Raw genomic sequence first — 22,560 nt, 5'->3', positions numbered from 1 at the left:
CACTTGTTGACTGCACTTTTTCCTACTTGCAGCATAGATCTAAAACTGTGATCTCAGGAAAGTTTTAAAGTACTAGAATTAATTTTATTTACATCTAAATTAATTTTTTCTATCCTTATTTTAATCTAACTGAATCAATTAATTTTTTTACACTACTTTTTAGGCCTTCTCCAAGCTTAAAAGTGCCTTCGGTTCTAATTTTTTCAGACTTATATAAACTATATAATAAACTATATCAGACTATATAATAAACAAGCTGTTCTGCTTGGACCCTAATTATAAAATATTAAAATGCAACTTTTCTTTCGATTAAACAATTCAATTTTTTATTATTATTATAATTATTAGGACCTACATCTACAGTTATTTATTTTATATGTTTTACTAATTTTCATCTTCATCAACAGTTTTTGACTAATAGACATTTCTCTTATTGAATTAACAAAATCTTTAATAAATTTTAATGTTGGCCAACCAAACAAATTCCATTTCTTTACAAGCCTCTATAACAATATTCTTTTCTCTCTTACTTGTCTTAGAATTCCTCATTTCGCACTACGTCATCTCATTTAATTTTCAACATCCTTTAAGAAAATTATATTCCAAAGGTATCTTTGTATATCTGTGTATTTATTCCTCTGAACAATATAACCAACAGACTGGAACATTTAAACAATTATTTGTCAAAATACAAGGCTTTATAATAAGTTTTCACTTTTTTAATTTCGCAGGACTAAAATTGATAGGTTAAGATTATTATAGAAAAAGGTTGTTACAAATTTCTATAAACAACATACTTGGAAATTATATAAACTTGGATATTTTATAGAACTTTTAAAGTTATTTTGGGGATAGTGTGTAGATTTATCTTTTTTTCTTTTATTTAAATAATGCGATTTAAAAACGGTTCTACCTTCAGAAAACAGTAACGTATTCAATGGAGTCACACCAACGGGGACACCACAGTTCTATGAACTGTCTTTGATTTATACAAGTGGAAATACCGCGCGCGGTGTTAGAACTGTTCTTTACCAGGAAACATTATTTTTCGTCATTCTTCTTTTGATTGGTTTGATGTAATTTTTCTTTCTTTTCTGTTCTATCCTAGATAAATACTCTGTTTTAAAATATTCTAATCGTTGTCTTCCTTTTACAGATCAACCTGTTACCAAATTTAATAAATCTAGGTGTCTTAGTATATATCTCACCTATTTAGTTCATCTTATTAGAAAATTCTCTTAGAAACGTCAATCCTTTTCGAAGTTTATCAACCCATTTAATTTGCAATATCCTTCTGTGACACCAAATTTGAAAGCCTCTATTCTTTTCCTTTTTCCGTACGTAACTTCTATAAAGCGATATACTTCATACAAATATTATTAAGAAAATCTTTCTAGTTCTTAGATCCATATATGAAAGACTTTACTACGGAACGAAAGTTCTTTTTGATAGTTCCAGATCGCTTTTGAGCAGTTCCTTACTTTGTCCACTTTTTTAATTTTATTATTCGAGAAAAGAGATTCTACAATTTTTGGTTAAGTACGATTCCCTATTTTAAATTTAATTTCATCATCTATTTTTTTGTCACAATTAATTACTTCTGTTTTATTTATTTACATTGTGGTTTGACAAATATTTACGTATAAATAATACAAGACAAGTTGCAATTTCAGGCTACGAATTTACCCAGTTCCTGTCTGGACGTGGTTGTTTTCGGGACTATCTGGACAGGATGGGCAGATGCCATACAAGTCGCTATCACAATTGCGGCGGACTGGATACAGCAGAGCATGTGGTTTTTTTTTGTCCTAGATGGCGCAACTTAAGAGTAGTGCTCAGGGACCAGGGTGTGGAGGGAGCCAACAATATAATCGAGGTGATGCTCAACAATAGCAACAAATGGGAATGTATTTCGTCTATCAGTGATAGGAGAGAAGGCCAATGAAGAGAGGCGACGACAGGCTGAGCAGATGAGGATCTATAGAGACGTGGAGTTCGATAACGGGAGGTCAAGGGAGGCCAGCTTCTGGGGGTGGACGGCGGAGGCTCCTCGGAATCGTCGTTCGTCGATCGCCCCCTGGGGACGCCTTCCGGTCATACGGATTCAGATAGTAGAGTACCTGGGTGATCATGCAGGGGCTATCCATACCGTATGGCTTAGATCCGGCCCCTGCAAAACAGGAGGGGAGGTTTTTTAACGGGTGAGAGCCCCGCACGGCGGCTGGCAGAGCTTTTTCCTCCCCCTTCGGAAAAGAAAAAAAATAAAGTTGCAATTTAATCTTTTACTGGTCCTTTTTTTTAATGAACCAATTTTTTATACGGAAAGTTCTTTTTTTTAAATTTTTTTTTGCCATTATTATTAGAAGTAGAATTGTACATGTGAATGGATGAATGCATTCACAATTACTAAAATATTCTTATCCGAATTGAGATGCAGAATAAAAATCAAACCAGAGAAACTCCCTGTTTCCAATATCATAATGTAAACAAAGAGTTCAGTGTTCCCAAAAGAAATACTTTTAAATGCATCCGCTGCTTCATCAACGACCTACACATTTAGAAATGTAAGAATAACAAAAATTCTTTTACAATTTTAATCATGTTCTGAAGTAATATTCCGTATTAATATAACTCAATGAATTATTAATTAAGTACAAATGAGTCACTCTCTTTTAGATTAAATATATATATATATATATATATATATATATAAACAAGAAAAACATTAATATAAAGAATAACGCCAGATTATTACATCAAACAAATCGATGCTGTACTTTATAAGTTATCGATAAATATATTTATATAAACTAAAACAAAAGTTTTATGTACAAAAAAACGATTTTTATTTTTAATATCAACAAAACTCCTGAATAAATTGCTAATTCATCTACTACTAACTTCTCTGTATTAAAATTTAACTGCAGCAGATAACAGGAAGTTTAAACAACTAATTTATATTTTAGCGTAAAAATACTGAAAAAGTAGATATATTTTTTATACATGTACTAACAGAATACAAACAAATTATTAACTAAGATTTTAAAATAAAGGGTAACAATACATTAAAAAAAAGTAGACGCAATTAACAAAAAAGCTAAGTAAACAATTATTAATTTTTTTATAATACAGATTCGCCATATTATTAGTATAATCATCGATAATTTCATTACCCTTGACACAAAATCTACTTCAGAGGTTTTTTTAAAATCAGATCATTAAAGAACGTTAAAAATGAAATAAAAACATAAAATTTCTCTCTTATATAAATCATAAAACCTATTTTTATGAAATTTGCTGATAAAATTTAATATAGAACTCAAGTAAGTTTCATTTAGAAAATAAAAATTAAACAAAGTAATATTAAAAAAAGTAATAGTTCTTTAAATTTCGACCTTTACTTTTTTATTGTTTTTTTTTTTTTTTAGAAAAATACATTTTTGGCATTTATTCACTCAAGATACACTTAATAAAAAATAAAAAGAAACTAATAAATACAAAAAAAATTAATAGATAAACAATTAAACCGGTTTTTTAAAAAATAAGTTATTGCGATATTTTAATTATGTTCAAAAGGCATTAAAAAAAACATCAATAAATAAAAGCTTAAAAAAATTTACAAAAATACTTTTAAAATTTTTAGATTTTAGAAATATAAATTTTTATCATTTACTCATTTAACTTGGCAGTTTTAACAAATAATTATTAAAAAAAAAAAAATGGATCTCACATCAAGACCATATAATGAGATACACGTAAATAGAACTATAAGATTCCCACTGTCACTACTGATAATGTATAATATGTGTCATGTATATTGTATGTTTACGGTTTAAGACGAGATATCTTGATTTTTGATGATTTTATTAACGGTGCTACATTTCTTGTTCAGAAACTCACATTATCTCCCCTATAGAAGATTATATAACATCATCTAACACACCGATTCTAAAAAAAATTGTCGCCCACCGCCCACATTGAGAATCAACAATTTTCTAGCGCTCCCAAAATTTTTAAACTTACCATCTGTTAATAACAATAATTGCAATTGCTGTTTTTAAGATGCGCTGTTAAAAACAGCAATGCAATTATTATTTTTAAACGTGGCATATTCCCATTTTTGAGTTGAAACTTATATTTTACTTTGAAATATCAGGAAAACATATTTATTCCCTTTTTTTAAAATCAGCTATCGCCTTTCTAGATTCCCTGAACGCCCCCAATTTACAGTGGCCCTTCGTCCCCTGAAGGCCTCCAGCGCTCACAAGGAGGTTTATCGACCATTTTTAGAACGAATGATCTAACGTGACGCAAACATATAGAATATCAGGATTCTCACTGTCCCTATCTATCTGCCGGACGACAAACAGATTTTTTGTTAATTTTCACCAATTTTTTCGTCTAAAAGGTTTTTTTTTAACATCATGGTACCACTGCGAAAAGCAATTACATCGATTGCAACAAGATTTATTTGAATCAGATTAATAGGAAAAACGTTACGCGCGAACAAACATAATATATATATATATATATAAAAGGATCGAATAGATAACCTCTTTTTTTGAAGTCGGTTAATAAAATAATAATGAAAAAATAATTTTCGTTCCCTTTTTATTTTTTAATTTGCAATAGAATTAGTAAAAAAAAATCTAGCAAATGGGAAAAAACTGAAATAACTTGCCAATAAAATTTATTTTTAGTTAAAATGAGGAGGAATAATAGTAATCTATTTCGGTTAACTGATTTTTATAATGATTAAATAACAGAATGAATTTTTACGTGATGAAAAAATAAACAGAATTTTTAAATATTTTCATAGATTTCTTCTGTTTAATTTTAAACGGGAATCTCTTTCTCCATCTTTTTTTTATATTAATTAAATATTCAGAATATATTTTTATTTAATATTTCAGGAAGCAAGAATTAAAACGAATGGGATTAAATTTTAAGTTGGATATATACTTTCTGATATTACGAAAGCTAATTCCTTTCCTGGTAGTAGATATTGGCCTGATAGCAAAATAAATACCGAGAAATTAAGGTTTTTATACATTTATAAATAAATAAAATTAAGTAAAAGAATTAGGGGTCCCGCGGTAACGAAAAATACAACAGATTGTTTTTTACGCTGAATGAAAAGATTAATAAAAACACAATAAATATAGTTTATTTTTTTAAAGCAGTAATTAACTTAGAAGATTAAATGTATAATTAAAAGGGGAAAAAAACATTTAAACAATACATTTAGTTTATTTGATTTTATAAATTATATAAATATTATTCAATATTTTATATAATCCTACAACATAAATCTAGGTTTATTTATATATGGAAGGATATTATAGATGGTGAAATCCAGTTAATCCAAAATAATAAATCTTCTGTTGGTTTGTTTTACATTACGTGGGACATATAGCAAAATATACAAATTATTTTAAATACAGTATTACCTTAATACTGTCTGTAATTCGTGTAAAATGAAATAAAAAAATTACAAAAAAAACAAACATTATTACATTTACCAAAAATTGATTACATTATCAGTAAACATTTTTTCAGGAAAAATTAATCATAGAAAATATAGGATTACTGATAATAGAATTACTGTTTTTTTAAAAATTAAAATGAAAACAAATATCGAAACTACTGCAGGGGGTTACAAATTGCACCGATGGTCAGTAATGCAGTACGTTATCTGCAGTGATTTCGGATTACGTAAATGTACTGTTACAAGGAAATAATATTTTTTTAGTCTGAACTACAATTATTCAATTTAAAATTTTTATATTTTCATAAGAGTTAAAATCATTTCGCGTTGAAATTTATATAAAAATAAATAGATATCATTAACATAAAAATAAAACCTCTGGTGATACAAAGCAGGAACACAGAAAAAAATATCTGAATACCATTGATCGTCAAACTAGTCGTGAAGGTTAATTAAAATTATTATCGTCCGTTACTGCAGTACGTTAAATTGATGTTATTCACTCATTTAAATAACTATGATAACAACCTAAAAAAAAACTCATATTAACACCAAATAATAATAAACATAATGGCGGAGACTGATCGAAATGCAGTAGTACGATCGGTAAATTCTGTATAAAACATTAAGCAAATTACATTTTGTATTAAAATAATAAATCAGAATTAAAAAACTGATAAACTTTTGTTAAATAATAATTTGTGAAATTTCAGGAAATATTTTTTTAACTTTTCAAATTTTTTCTGTGATTCATAAAAGAAATGTTGGGGGAAAAGTCACGCAATTTTCCATTTATATAACTTTATATTCATCACTAGTGATTTTTTTCCAGATCCTCTTCTATAGGTAAAATCATAGCTTAAATCCTATTTATCTATCAGTTAGGTTCCTATTAATAAAGTAAAGAGATTTAACTATACAAATTAAAATCAAATTGGATGCTGGAATTTGCCGAACTGGTCTTAAGTTACGTGACGTTAAGGATTATATCGATCGCATTCACGTCCTTGAAGTAATTAAATAAAATTACGTCCCGTTATGTACGTAAAGAAGTAGAAAATAAAGTTCTCCCGTAATTAATGCTTAATTGCGTTGAAACTATCCGCACAAAAATTTAAAACAACCTTATATTACCGCTACGTACAGTAATGAATGTCGTTCATCAACATCAATAAGCGATTTAAAACTAGTTCGTGATTGAAGTCCGCTTTTGAACCGAAATTTAGACTTAGTATGCGTTAAATATAATTAAGATAATAAATGGATGACTAATGTAACATTATTGTAAAACTTCTTAACAACAATGCAAACGATGAAATTATCATTACAAAGCGCTTATTACAACTAATATAACTAAGTACGAAAACTTGATGAAAAAATATCGTGATTGCGGGTTTGTAGTTTCTTTTATATCTTTTTAAATGTTTACAAAGTTTGATATTGTTTTAAAAACCCTACATTCTTTGATATTAAGATATCAGTTGGCTATCTAATCGTTACAGGAAAAATATTTTTTTGTTATTACGTAAATGTAAATGTCTCGATTTTCCAAGACATGGACATTTTAATGGACGCTCTTTTTTTGGAGGAATCCCATCTTCCAGGTGGAATAGCTCGTTAGATCATCCTAGTCCCTATGACCCCTTTTTCTTAATTTTTATCCCATTTTCCCAGCTTTTTGGTTGTAGATAAAATTTTGTTAAATCCATTCTGAGATTGCGGAGGTCTATTGAGCCGGCTCGGCTCAATAAGAGGCTTGAGAAAGGGGAAGTTACCGGTGAATAAATCCAGAAACCTGTACTCATCTATTGATATACAATATCTAATGGGTGATATGCTTATCGGGTAAAGTTGGATCTCCTAATTCCTCCTAAAATAAAAGTATAGTAAAATATATTATTTGTTACTTGAATAGATACAACAGTAAGGCTGTACAAAACAAAACGAAAAGGAGCTAAACTGGAATAACAATTTTAAGTTCGGAGTACTATCCTACAACTTTTTCCATTCGTTATTCTAAGAGTTTAATTTTAATCTTCTCTGCATCTCTGTATAGATTCAGAATTTTACAAAGCCAAATTCTATCGATGTGGTTGTACACTTAACAATTCAGTTAAGACACTTCTATCATGAAAAATTCTGGGAATAAGCGAAAGATAGATCCGATTCCCTGATTTGCAATTTTAGTTTCTGTGGAAGAAAATCAATTTGGATGCAACAAATACCTAAGCTGGTCAAGTCTAAATCGTTAATCAGTATTGTTCTGTTCTCATCCTGAATAAAAATTTCCTGATCATCCAAAAATCTTTTCTGGAGGTGCAAACACCTATCCTTTAACTGAAATTCTTTTATCCTGATCAAGTTTTCGTTATGATTAAATCGTTCTTACCTATAAAAAACTCTATAAAACATAAGTTAAAAATTCATTACATTAATATTTAATATAAAATTTATAAATAAAAATATTAATAAATAAAAAATTATGAGAATAAATTCTCTGCACGTCGAATTATATATTTAAAAAAAAAGAACTTCAAATAAATAAGTAACCTTTTACTTTTTTTATGATATTATCTTTCAAAGTTTTCAGTTTTATAGATCAGGGAAGCCACCCCGATTAGATCTATGTTGAGGGATGTAGGAACATGCAGAATCTGTATGTCCTTCGTATGATTTTGATTTAATTTTAAATATCTTTAGAGACCATGTTTCTAAATTCACAGCTGCAGTATGTCTAATAGTTGGTTATCTATGGTGTAAAAGTATGAAAATAATTTTTATAGTCATTGATATAGTAATTCTAGCCGAGAATAAAAAGGATTTACAAGAAACAATGAACGGCATAGATGAAGTCCTACGCAAGAACTATCGCATGAAAATAAACAAGAACAAAACAAAAGTAATGAAATGTAGTAGAAATAACAAAGATAGACCACTGAATGTGAAAATAGGAGGAGAAAAGATTATGGAGGTAGAAGAATTTTGTTATTTTGTAAAGGATTTAGAAGAAACAATGAACGGCATAGATGAAGTCCTACGCAAGAACTATCGCATGAAAATAAACAAGAACAAAACAAAAGTAATGAAATGTAGTAGAAATAACAAAGATGGACCACTGAATGTGAAAATAGGAGGAGAAAAGATTATGGAGGTAGAAGAATTTTGTTATTTGGGAAGTAGAATTACTAAAGATGGACGAAGCAGGAGCGATATAAAATGCCGAATAGCACAAGCGAAACGAGCCTTCAGTAAGTAATATAATTTGTTTACATCAAAAATTAATTTAAATGTCAGGAAAACATTTTTGAAAGTATATGTTTGGAGTGTCGCTTTATATGGAAGTGAAACTTGGACGATCGGAGTATCTGAGAAGGAAAGGTAGAAGCTTTTGAAATGTGGTGCTATAGGAGAATGTTAAAAATCAGATGGGTGGATAAAGTGACAAATGAGGAGGTATTGCGGCAAATAGATGAAGAAAGAAGCATTTGGAAAAATATAGGATGTAGGGAATGTACATAGGGATGTAGAGGGTATACTGAAATGAAACGACTAGCACTAGATAGGGAATCTTGGAGAGCTGCATCAAACCAGTCAAATGACCGAAGACAAAAAAAAAGTCATGGAAAAGAACATACGTAATAATCTGATATTATTATAATCCAACAAAAAAAAATATTAAAACTTACCCAAAAATTTGAAAATTATTCCAAAAAGTATTTAAACCGGGCTTTAATTTCTGTAAAAAAACAAAAAACAAAAAATAACATAAATAAAAACATAAGTTAAAAATTCATTACATTAATATTTAATATACAATTTATAAATAAAAATATTAATAAATAAAAAATTATAAGAATAAATTCTCTGCACGTCGATATATATATTTCTAAAAAAAGAACTTCAAACAAATAAATAAGTAAAAGATAACAATACAATTTAATATTTCTTTATACGTTATTTTTTCTTCCATTTTATAAGATCAACTATAAAATAAAGCTTTTATATTTTCTAACTAATAAATTATTATTACAAACAGTAAGCTAGATGCCTCTTTCAACATACGCGTAGTTTCCAAGTACTATTATAATATAAATACAATACTGATATAAAACAATATATTAAAAAGCATATGTAAAATGATAGTATGCAGTGTGCAGTTTGAGTAGAAGTGTTCAAACTAAGTTATGAGAAGTAAGAAAAAATGTTACAGTTCATATCTCAGAAATCATAATATTACTGTACTTTACCAAACACATTAAGTTACGACATAAAAATAAAAAAAAAACTTTTTCACATTCAAGAATATATATATAAGATACGGTAACAAATGTAGATATCAGCTTGATTTTTTATGTATGTAATCTTCATATGTATATTTAAAAACTAATTTCTAGATTTTATAAAATTCGATCTTCAAAGGGATGAAGAAAGATAAAAACAATTTGAACTATGATAGTCAATTTTCCCCATTTTCGATTACAGTGATCGAAATATTCAGTAGATTCGGGCTTGCGAACACTTTTCAGATAAATATCTAAAACCCATTTTAAGGAATGCGACGGTGTACAGAGCGGCGGGTCAACCGACACGGCCACTGCCACTTTTACTGTATGTGCGACGCGACTGGCTACACCTGCGTTGGTTATTTGATTAAAAATATAAAAAAAAAAATTGACCGCGACGGGAAACACAGGTAACCATAAAGCGCGGGAAAGCCGTAACGGGAATGGTAACATACATATACAGTAGAAGTCCGATAATCCGGCACGTTCGGGACCGGCTCGGTGCCGGACTACCGAAAATTCCGGTCTATCGGGCGGTAATTATAAGAACAATTAGGTTAATAATTAAACTACAAATACAGTATGCAAATACATACAACAAAGTTTATTTTACATTTCATATAATGTATGTACACGTACTGTAAAACATATTTCACTTAGATTTAAAAAAGTCACGAATGTCTTTTTGTTTTCTTGACTTTTGGCGTTTAGTATAAAATTTATTTCTAATGATATGGAAATCAATAATTTCTGAAGCACTGTAGCTAGTACTAGCCTCAGCAAAAGAGATAAAATTATTTAGTGATTCTGCAGCTTCTGCCCAGCTGATTTTTTCCTTTTCTTCCGTTTCGGCATCTGAGTCACTTTCTTCACGATTCTGAGTAGGCTGAGGGTTTACTACAATGTTGATAATGCCCTAAATCTTGGCCGAATTTCTTTGCCTTTTCAACAATCATTGGCCCTGTTACCGGCTTTCCTTCAGAACGTACAGCACTAAACCATTTGAACAATACACTATCTAGCTGTTCCAGTTTTGGTTTTTTTAATTTTTGTCTAGAAGCCAATTTTTCAGTTGTTACCGATTGAGAAGCAAACTTCATTAGTTCATCTTTTTGTTTTTTAATGTTATAAATAGTTGATGAATCAATACTGAAACTCACGAAAATCACTTTTTTTATAAACAGTTTCAAAAGTTACGTTTACTGCGATGTGAAAGGACACAAAACAACAACGCAAAAAAATGGCGAAGACGCTTCGTGATTGATTAACGGAGCTGCACTGCACCTGAATTTGTTGTGACAGCTGAGACTAGCCGGCCGCTAATTGTTTCCGAACAATACCGAGCGCTTCCGGATGATCCCGAACTACCCCGAAAACTTCCGAATAGCTCTCGAGCGTTTTTATTTGCTTTAAAGACACAGTTTTGGAGAAAACCAAAATTTTTACAATTTTCCGGAGCGATGCCGGACTATCAGGCATTCCGGACTGTTGGATGCCGGACTAATGGACTTCTACTGTATATATATATATATATTTTTTTTTTAATAAGTCATAGAATAATTTTTTTTGTTTTTTGCTTGATGAATTCCGCATATAAGAAGCTAAAAGCTTGTGTATGGAATATGGAAATGGAAATACGTAGTGTACGAAAAATGCCATGCCTGACCGGGATTCAAACCTGGGGCCTCCAGATGAAAGGCCGAGACGCTACCACTCCACCACGGAGATCGGCTTAATTTATCTATTTTTATTTAGGCCTAATTAAAAACTAAAGATTGAGTTAAAAAGAATGATCGCTTAAATTAAAAACAAAATTTTACTTATTCTTATCTGTATTTAATTAAAAATATTCAAAGTATTTCTATACTATACGTTTCTATGAAAGTTTGATACAGCTTTTTTATTTATAAAATAAAGTTAAAGGTATAATAAAAGAGTATAATGCAATCGTCAGTAATTTTTAATTAAATATGATTGTATTAATTGTTGTAAATCTTGAAGTGGTATTCAATCCAACTGGAATAAACATGCAAAGCGAATCTTATGGAATAAGATATGTATCTATACCATTTTGATAGTTATTCAATAAAATTTATTTCTTTTTTTTTACGGAAATTGTAAACTTGTTTATCTACCAGGGTGTCTATTTTCAATGGAAATTGTTATTTGAATAAAAAAAAATCCCTTTCGGCACGGGAAGGTGAAGGTAGATTTCACCGATGCTAAGTAGAGATAAAAAAGAATTCCACTATAAAGTAAAGAATAACTTCAAATTTGCTCAATACGTCTGTATGTGAAAAAAAGTTTCACACATTTAGCATACGATCAGCCCCTTCTTCTTACAATGCCAGCAACATTTTGTTCATCCCTTGCCGTAAGGGCTGGTCATAGCAAAAATTATTTCACACAAAAATTTTAGGTAATCTTTAGAGGACTAACGACCACATTAAACCAATTCGATACTGTCTCTATTAAGGGAGGTATAATTTTTTTATCTTCAAAACCCCACTTTTTCCACCCCCTGGACCAACGGTTGGTGATATCAAAAAACTTTACTTAAAAAACTTTAATTAATGGACCTAAACGTTTTAGATAATTATCCAAAAAATAGTAGGAACTTTAAACGAATTCGATATTTTACTTAAGAAGAAAGTTATAGCGATATTTTGTTTTTCAAAAAGTCCACCCCATAGTTCGATTTTGACCGTTAACGAACTCGAACGAGATTTTAGGACCAGTTGTTTCTAAAGAACAATTTGAATGTGATTGGTGACAAATTATGACAGTTATCGTGACCACAAATAACTCTAATATATCTATATTATATATATATATCTCTATTATATATATATATCTCTAATATATATATATATATATATATATATATATAAACGTTTGAGATGACGGTGGTTTTGTGGTCTGGGGGATGTGAAACGCGAAGATATGTCGAAATTTTACGGAAGTCGAATCATGGTACCTATTACAAGTAGCTTTCTTATGAAATCTACTAAAAAAGGTCACGTTCGTTAAATATATAATAAACTTTTTTTTATTTCATTATATTTTATTTAATAGTTTTATTCCATAAGATTCGCTTTACATGTTTATTAACGAACGCGATCTTTTTTTTATTCAAATAACAATTTCAATATCCATTGAAAATAGACACCCAGGTAGATTAACAAGTTTACAATATTCGTAAAAAAAAAATTCATTACATAATTCTATTGAATTACTGTCAAAGTGATACTAGATACATAATATAAAAAATTAGATTAAAACTTGAAATGGCGAAACACGGAAAATAGTAATATTTACAGAATGTACCTGAGAAAAAGTGTCCCCATGTCCTACATCTTGTTTTTATCAAAAATAATTAAGAATTTAATTTTCAGCCGAAGATGAAGTTTGTTTTATACAAAACGGTACAATCATTCTTGCATTAGTAAATAACAAACACATAATTATAAAAACAGATAAAAATATCTGTACTCTACCAGGTCAAAAATGACTGGTTATATTTACAAAAAAAAAAACACAAGTCGAACTCAATCTAAATTGCGAGATTCATAAATAAAACTGAAAAAATGACTGAATATAGAACAAAAATACAAATTTTCATACCAATAACTTCAGTGCTTTGAGATTCAGAAAAATTTAAATATATTACGTTGAAAAATACAAAAATCCGGGACGCATTAATTTTTTGACAGATAGCAGTAGATTACTTTCCTACCGTTATAAATTGCAACATCCATGCATATTTGTGTACAAGGTGTACAAAAAACCCAACATTTTAAACAGATATATTTGTGACTTTTAAAATGAACGTTTCATTATTTATTCATTCATTAACAAATCGTGGTTGCTTTTACTAAATTTTATGATGGATGAGAAAAATGAATTTGTAGCATGTATAAAATGCCAAGTCATACTGATTCGAACCTTCCAAATTAAAAATACTACTCCCATATGGCGATCGGCAAAGTGGCAGGACAACGATTTTACTGTAAAAAAATAATTGATCACGTGTAATTAGTGAATCAGATCAGTAATTAATCAGATCAGATCAGTGTAATTTTTCATCTGATCAGTAGAAAAATTTGTTTTGTAATGAGGTTCGGGAATTTGGAACAGCGGTTAATATCATGGCTTCTTATCAGTTAGTCTCCGGTTCGATACCTGGCAAAATTGTGATATTTTTTCACTGATAATTTCATCTCTCTCACCTTCTTTGTTGAATTTGAGTTTTACGAAATTGTAACACTAAAATAAAAAAAACTGAAAATATAAAATAATGTTATTCTAAATGAATAATCACGTCAATTTATCGAGATATTTATTTATTTGTGAAAATAAAGAAACGAAGGGGAATTATTAAAAAAATGTACTCAACACACAGGTGTTTAATTAAATCATACATAGATATAATTTTAAGTTATCTTAAAAGATTTCTGGTAATACGTAAAGTTTCAAGTCTTCAGGAGTATATGAAGTAACAAGTTCATAGAAGTAATTTTTCACAAATCTTTTTTTCAACGTGAAGGGTAGCAAAATTTTGTTCTTAACTTATACTTCAAAATAAAAAAAAATCTGATGTGGGCACCATATGACTTCCTTGTGGGCTTATTAAATTACATATACACATTTTTTTAAAATGAAAAGTACATAAAATTATATTTCATTAATTACTGATATTATTTCATACATTTTTTTATTGTAATACAATAAAAACTATTACAATCAGAGGTTAATATTAATAAATAAATATATTTAAATTAAAAAAAAAAAACGTTAGAAAAAGAAGTCGGATTCGAACCGAAGTGTTTTATAAGATCCAAATATTTCATTATTAAAATTTTATTTGGCTATAACTCTGAACCATTGAAATAAGTACCACTTATGATATCGTTGAAAAGCTTCAATAATTACTGCAGTTAAGAAAAAGCCTAAAATCCAAATTGTTATGAATTTTGGGCTTTTTTTGGACACTTTTGGTTCAGTCGATTATAATCAAAAGGGAAGGTGCAAAACTAGATGTTACAACAGTCCTAAATCCAAAATTTCAACATCCTACGGCTAATCGTTTTCGAGTTATGCGAGATACAAACGTACACAAGTCACGCCAAAAGCAGTGAAAATGAATTCAAGGATGGTCAAACTGGATATTTCCGTTGAAATCTGAAAACCGATATTTTTGGCGATCAAAATACGGTTTTTACTTCCGTACAAGGAAGTAAAAATAGTAAATTAAATTTTTTGGGATTCGATTGTCGAGGATAATTACTGATTTGATTTTACGTGTAATTTTACCTCAAAAATTAAAAGAAAAATACTTTACGTGATAGTTTTTGTAAAGCTCAAAAAAAAAAAAATAGAATCGAAAACGCACTTTTTACTTTCTTGTACGAAGTAAAGGAAGTATTGCGAAAAATTTCAGATTTCAACGGAAATATTCATTTTGATCATCCCTGAATCCATTTTGACTAGTTTCGGCGAGACGTTTGTACGAACGTATGTATGTACGTACACACGTATGTATCTCCCATAACTCAAAAACGATTAGCCGTAGGATGTCGAAATTTTGGATTTTGAACTGTTCTAACATCTAGTTGTGCACCTCCCTTTTTGATTGCAATCGACTGAAGTAAAGTGTCCAAATAAGCCCATAATTAAAAAAAAATTGGAATTTGGGCTTTTAATTAACTGCCGTAATAAGCCCTTATTGGGAGCTTTTCAACGATATATGATAAGTGGTACTTATTTTCATTGATTCCAGAGTTATAGCCAAATGGAATTTTGATAAATGAAATATTTGGATCTTAGAAGGGGTAGGCACATCTGTTCGATTCTGACTTTACCTCATTTTATTTTTTAACTTTTTTTTTAAATTTAAATATATTCATTTATTAATAGTTATTAACCTCTTATTCTAAAAAGATATTACGATAAATAATAATTCAATAATAATAATAATAATAATAAAATATCAGAAGTAATTAATGAAATAAAAATTTTATACTTTTCATTAAAAAAAATGTATAGCCGTAATAAATGTATGTAATGTAAATGTATACCGTAAATGTATGTAATTTTATAGTCGTACAAGGAAGTACAATTCGTAAACGAATTTTGTTAAACTGATAATAAACAAAAATATGTAAAAATAACTAAATTTGTACAGAAAATTTAATTCTGGAAAAAAGCAAATAAGTAGAAAAGATGTAAGTTTAAGAAATTCGACTTTTATAAAAACGAAAACATATTAAAACATGGAAAAAAATTGAACGATTTTAAGAAAAAGAAATTAAAATTACTAATTGTTAACCAATAAAATTATAATTGATTTAATTTAAAGTAAATGTCAATTAAAATTAATTAACTCGTTACTTGTTGACAGGGTACCTAATGCAATTTACAACAAAGTACATACGTGTATTTAATTATCAGGTATTGATAAGACTTATTAATAGGTCAAATACATGAAACTCGGTTGAATAAACGTACTTCATTTGGTCAGAATTTCATAATATTAATTTTTTTATAATTAGAAATTAATATTAATCATTGTAAACACTTAATATATTACACGTTTGAAAAAAGAAATAAAATACTTACTTTTTGTATTTTATTAACAAAATTACCATAGAAGATTGTATGTGTAACGGTATTTTTATTTTGCATAACGTCGGTAAATCAATCTGCACTGTAAATATTTACAGTACTGGAATTTCCGTAATCCGTAGAATCGCAATTATCTTCAGATAATCATTTAATCACAAATAACTGTCCTCAGTTACACCGAGAGGATTTGAAATACAACATTTCTTGAACGAGTTTTTAATCAAATCTATTTTATTTCTGACTGAGCCGTAATAATCCACTTACAAATCTATATCAATAACTATTTCTTAATTTTACCGGATGATATAATCTTGTGTGTAGCTTTGGCCATCCAGTTTACGTAGGGAGTACGGAGTTAGGTTTTAAACGCTAGGTTTAAGCAGATACCCACAAGTTGAAGAAGGTCTCTCCACCAGAAAAAATAATCTGATCACACTTTCCAGCAATCTTCGATTTAGATCATCGTTCGTATGACTCCTAAAACTGTCCATTATAAGAACAAGGTTTTCGTAATAAAGCGCCAAATCCACTCTTCCAGATGCATTTAATCTAGTCCGGTATAAGTCATTATATATCCACCCCTTTTCTTATGCTTGAACGACAATATCGGGAGGATTTTTTTCATTTTCTGTAGATTTGTTTTTTGAAAATTACATAAGGGGGTAATTTTTCCCGTTAGAAGGTATCGTCGGCATCATAGAGCAAAGTTGTTTTTCGTAACCGGCAGTTCGTATCTGAACACTATTTGCACCTACACTTCCAGTTGTTGGTGGTGGCACATCGAATCACCGGTATCTGGTCCGCTTTCCCGATCTGATCTAAGGAATAATTGATCCTTTTCTGTAAATCTTAAACTTTGCCAGTTTATTTTCGTATGCTTGTGGTAGCCGCCATGCCATTATCGTCCTTCTTCAAATAAAAAAGCTACGTCGGCAAAAAAATCGGCATAACCAGTTAACACTAGTTTTAAATTCATTCCTATCAATATCTAATACATTCGCGATGACCACGGCTTTCATTATACACATCAACATCAAATTTTCTATCTTCACCACAATTTCCATGCTCCATTGCCTAAGTAATAACATAAATTATGAACAAAGTCATTTTTTTTACTCGTTTTGTAGTTCTACTGCACACGAAACTTTTACATATTCAAACGTCGTTGTCACAATGAAAAATGATCGATAAATTATTTAGTACTAAATAAGAATAACCTATGTCTCAGAAAAATATAACGGACAGCTTCCAAATCTGGTGCCACGTCGCATGTAAGAGTTTAGTAATTACTAATAGCCACGTTTAATGTTTTATCTAAATCATTTTATTTCACTGAAGATACGTAGACAAAATCAAGCAGTTTGTATTACAATTCTGTTTTTTTTTTCTCTTTTCTGTTTCGTCTCCGGTAACCACGGTCAGGTATTACTTCAGAGGATGAATAAATATGATTTTTTCTTCAATTAGAATTAGAGAATAATTTAAAGTACGTGAAAAATGCTAAGACTAACTACGATTCGAACCCTTAACCTACCAGATAACGCTATCATTCCGACGAAAGTTGAAGAAGTAGCAGGAAAACGACATTATAGGAAACAAGTAATGATTTATGATTAGTATTTAATCTAATATTAGATTTCATAATATAGATTATATATATATTATTATTCACAGAGAAGCTGTATCTTGAAAAAAGAGTTACCAGACACATGTTTATAAAAACGTTTTGCTTTAAAATGAGTCTTCCAAGAATGCATCGCAGGAGCGAAGATGAAAACTTCATGCATCACAATTATGCTGTATTATTTTTAACCGATCAATTATTATAATTTCTTTAATCTACATTCTTAAAAATATATTTTATGAATAAACCGTTCAGGCTTTTTACGGGAAAATGATTTAAAATAGTACTGTTACGCATTGAATAACCGAGAAAAATTTGTAGAATAATTTTACATAAAAGCCTAAAAAATTTGTTCTTCGATAACAATTCCATCATTATCCGTTAATTTATGATTTCCTTTTTACGATCAATATTATTATTATAATAATTTTTAAAATGTACAATGGAGTTTTACCAGGTAGTGACCGGAATCTAATAAATATAACTTTAGCAGTCTTGAAAAAATGGATATACTGTTCCCTAAAATGAAAGTACGTAAATCTACTGGGGTTTTTCTTCGGTTAGGTCCTTACTCATAAAAAAGAGAGAGAAATGGATTGGAGGCTGTCATTTACATGAATGAATCTTTTCTATAGTACATGCTTTTAAATTAATATATATCTGAATACGCGCGTGTGTGCAAGATAATACTTGGACAAACATATCGCAAAAATTATGATGTTAGCATACTTGAAAATAACCAATAAAATTAAACGACTTTTAATTTTACTGAATTTTTTTCAGAATCAATCATAAAATTCAAATTACAAAAAAAAATCTCACAATTGCAGTAAATATATATTAAATTATGTAAAGAAAAGTTACTAAATATTTTTATTAATCTAAGTCTAAAACGATCCTTTAGCTAAACTGAACTGAAGATAATTGTAAAACTCATTTCCGTTTAACTATTTAGGGAGTCAAAATTTGAATTCCTTTTAACTGAATTTAAAAAAATGAGAAAATGTTTAAAAAAGAGTTTAACTCTTTTATCAGAAAGTAATAAAATAACATTGGAGTAAATCAATAATCTATTTTTAATAATACAGCGTTACACTGTCAATTGAAAAAGAAAAATAATTTAGCCATTTAATTTTAAAAAATAAATAATTAAAAATGCCTGGAACAGAAATCTATCATATAACTTTAATTAAAAACTCTTTTTTTTTGTCCTTTACATCCATTTTTCTTGGCTTAAACAGAAGACTTGATTACAATCTTCTACTAAAACGGTTATCATGTTCTATTTTCCACTTTCCCAGTAAAATGAGAATCAAAAATTTTCTTGTTAAAAAAAAAGAAAAGTAATTTATTGATTAGCCTTACAAGCGGCTTTGTCCGGATTCTCTGTAAAAGTTGAAGTTTTATTTGAATAACCTTTTTTTCTAAGTTTCTTTAAATTTTATATATATATATATATATATATATATATATCTGCCACTTACTTGAATAAATCGGTGTTTATTTAGAATACTGGACCCTTTCAAATTGTAATATTCATCATCGTAATTTAATATTTAAGATATATAAATTATTACGTAAAAATAGTACGCATTCTAGCTGTACTTCAGGGATAGTTAATTTAATAATATACGGAAACAAAGAAATAAAACTGTGAAGCAAAATAAAAATGTATATATATTTTCATAATTATTACGAGATTACATAATCTTGGGAGTACGGATAATTAAACTCTTTTAGAAGTGATCAATTAAACAAAAACCCGACGTACTTTTAAGCGATGTGGAATCTTAATTACCACAGTTTGAGTGAAAACATCCACTCGTGTAGCAAATTTTTTAGAACTATTTCGATAATTTTCTTCAAAAAGAAACTTGTACTTTTAAATAAAAAATTTATTTTCAATTGTGTTTCGTTGCTTAAAACAATACGGGAAATTTTTAATAACCTGTACAACAATAAACACATTAAAATTTTACCATTATTATATGAAAAAAAAAATTCACCCGATTTAAAACTGAAGGTTTATAAATAATTTTTGAATCCCATTTGGGTATACCAAAGTTAAATTTATTACTATTAAAAACCATAAGTCATATTTAAAATACGAGGTCTGTTCAGAAAATAACCGAACATTTTTAATTACGCGCCAACGGAGATTAATAGATTTCGCTCCTTTGTAACCACATTTTATTTGATTGTTGATATTTCGTTTAGTTTTCGTGTTATTGATATTCGAGTGTAACGTGTTTAAGTGTTAGTAACTATTTTTTTTAATGTGTGGTTTTCGAGAGCAACGATATAACGTAAAGGTTTGCGTGAAACTGAGAATAACTTTCACAGAAATGTTTCAACTTTTGGAACAAGTTTACGGAGATGATGCTCTGGGTCGTATGCAATGTTACGAATGGTTTTCAAGAATTAAAAGCGGTCGTCCTCGATTGTAGATGACCCTGGACTAGGAAGGCCTTCGACTTAAACTGGCGACACCCACGTTCAGAAAATCAACGATCTGGTGCGTGAAAATCGCCGATTGACTGTCAGGGAACTTCCAAAAGAGGTTAGCATCTCCATTGGATCGTACCGTGACATTTTGACTGAAAAATTGAACACGCATAGAGTTGCAGCAAAGTTTGTTCCTCGTTTGATGACCGAACAACAAAAAGAACATCGATTGGACGTTTTTCGGCAACTTTTTAAACGAGATGATGACGATGAAACATTCATGCAAAGGATCATAATAGGAGACGAAAGCTGGGTTTACGGCTACGACGTCGAGAAAAGTCCAAATATAAAAAAAAAATCGCTTATTACAAATATCGCTACTAACACTTACAAACATGTTGCGCTCAAGTAACAATAACATGAAAATTAAACGAGATATGAACAATCCAAGAACATGTGGTTACAGAGGAGGCTATGTGGGAACACAATGCTGTCAATCACACGTTATTAAGTATCTCCGTTGGTGCGTAATTAAAAATGTTCGGTTGTTTTCTGAACCGACTTCGTACAAGGATTTGGATTTAATGTGCCATAAATTACATAATTAGTACAAAAATTCTACATAAAAATAATGAAAAATTACATCAAAACTTACATATTCCATACAACAAAGGCGAATTTTACTACACGTATTTACGTTTTACTGATAAAATAAATAGTAATCCCAATTGACTGACTATCTACTTACGAACAACTAAACCTGTATGAATGCTAAAACGAAAAGAGATACCATACATCATGTCTAGTTAAAATAAGTGTTCCGTTCGTCTTAATTCCGATGGAGAATTATTCTTGGGAAGTACTTTCCTCAAATCTTTTAAAATCATGTTAAATTTCTGAGACATTTAATTTTGAGATTTTCTTTAAGAAATAAAATAATTGCAGTTGTTTAAAATATATTAAAAAACCGGTATTTGAGATAAAAAAGAGATATACTGAATGAAAGTAAAAAATATATATTGAATAAAAGTTTTATAAGACATAAAAATTTGTAAAATACCGTTGTAACTACTATGAAAAAAGAAATTTTGCGTAAGTCTCATTTTTAATAGCTATATAAATAAAAAGCAATAAATTGATCTATATGAATTATGAGTAAAGCAGGCAATTTACAATTATTTTAAATACTTATGACGAATTCACAAATTATCAGAGTTATTTATTATCCAAAGTTAAAATTACCATGAATAAATGAAACTGTTGTTTAGGTATATTGAAAAGATAATAATACGTCTATTTTTTTGGAAATTATTATTGAACAACATATCTAACATTTTGGCCTACTGAAAGTAGGTTAATCTTTGTAATTTTACATATTAATATTTTCAAAAAGATCCAATAAATTTTTTTTTCAAAAAACAGGATTAGAATTTTGTTTTTTATTACTAATATTGGTGTTTTATTTATCGTTCGATTTAATATTAACTGTTTTATTTTTGGCTTTTAATTAAAGTTCAACTCTTTAATACTAAAGAGAAAGAAGGAGAGAAAATGTTTGTTTACAATACAGGAAAACGATGTTTGGTTTTTAATAAAGCCAGTAAACTTTATTATTGAAATTTTTAACTAGGTTATATTTACGAATACCATTTTTAATATATTTTTACAAACGTAAGTTTTTAATTTTCAGTTGATTTGTCTTTTAGTGTCATGGTTTTTTTTTATTATATGTGTTTAATTATTACATTGTAGTATCTATTTTAAAGTAATCCAACGAAAGAAAAAGTAATAGGTTACATAATAATTATATGTATATTTTTATACAGCTTTTCTCAGCAAGTATAATCAATGGCTTTTTATATTCATTTCATTTTTCTTAGATTCATTTGTTTCAGATCAAAGAGAATTTTTATGTGCGTGCATTTCCTTCTTTTTTTACATTTTTTCATTATACTGTATTAGTAGATTTCTTTGTTGTCCCATTCATTTACTTATTCCTCCCAGCCATTTTATACTTATGAACAAGCTTGTATTAATATATATATATATGAATACACTTATAAAAATGATAAAAAACTTAAATTTACTAATTAATT

The 22,560-nt window shown here is 28.9% G+C and overlaps 2 protein-coding genes across 9 annotated transcripts in view; one reads left to right on the top strand and one right to left on the bottom strand.

The window, feature by feature from the left end:
• Window positions 1–22,560, bottom strand: part of LOC142324971 (COMM domain-containing protein 4) — a 454,946-nt gene that overhangs the window by 181,212 nt on the left and 251,174 nt on the right. For all 8 annotated transcript variants that reach the window (XM_075366153.1, XM_075366152.1, XM_075366155.1 and 5 more), the window contains one exon: window positions 9,175–9,224. The gene's annotated coding sequence lies outside the window, so the exon portion shown is untranslated. The remainder of the gene's footprint in view (window positions 1–9,174; window positions 9,225–22,560) is intronic.
• LOC142324970 (uncharacterized) overlaps window positions 1–22,560 on the top strand; it is a 256,615-nt gene that overhangs the window by 6,640 nt on the left and 227,415 nt on the right. The window lies entirely within an intron of this gene.

The sequence above is a fragment of the Lycorma delicatula genome, chromosome 5, assembly GCF_047948215.1.
Source record: "Lycorma delicatula isolate Av1 chromosome 5, ASM4794821v1, whole genome shotgun sequence".
NCBI classification, from domain to species: Eukaryota; Metazoa; Arthropoda; class Insecta; order Hemiptera; family Fulgoridae; genus Lycorma; species Lycorma delicatula.
Note: the sequence above shows the minus strand (reverse complement) of the source record. Positions and strands in the feature narration are given on the sequence as shown.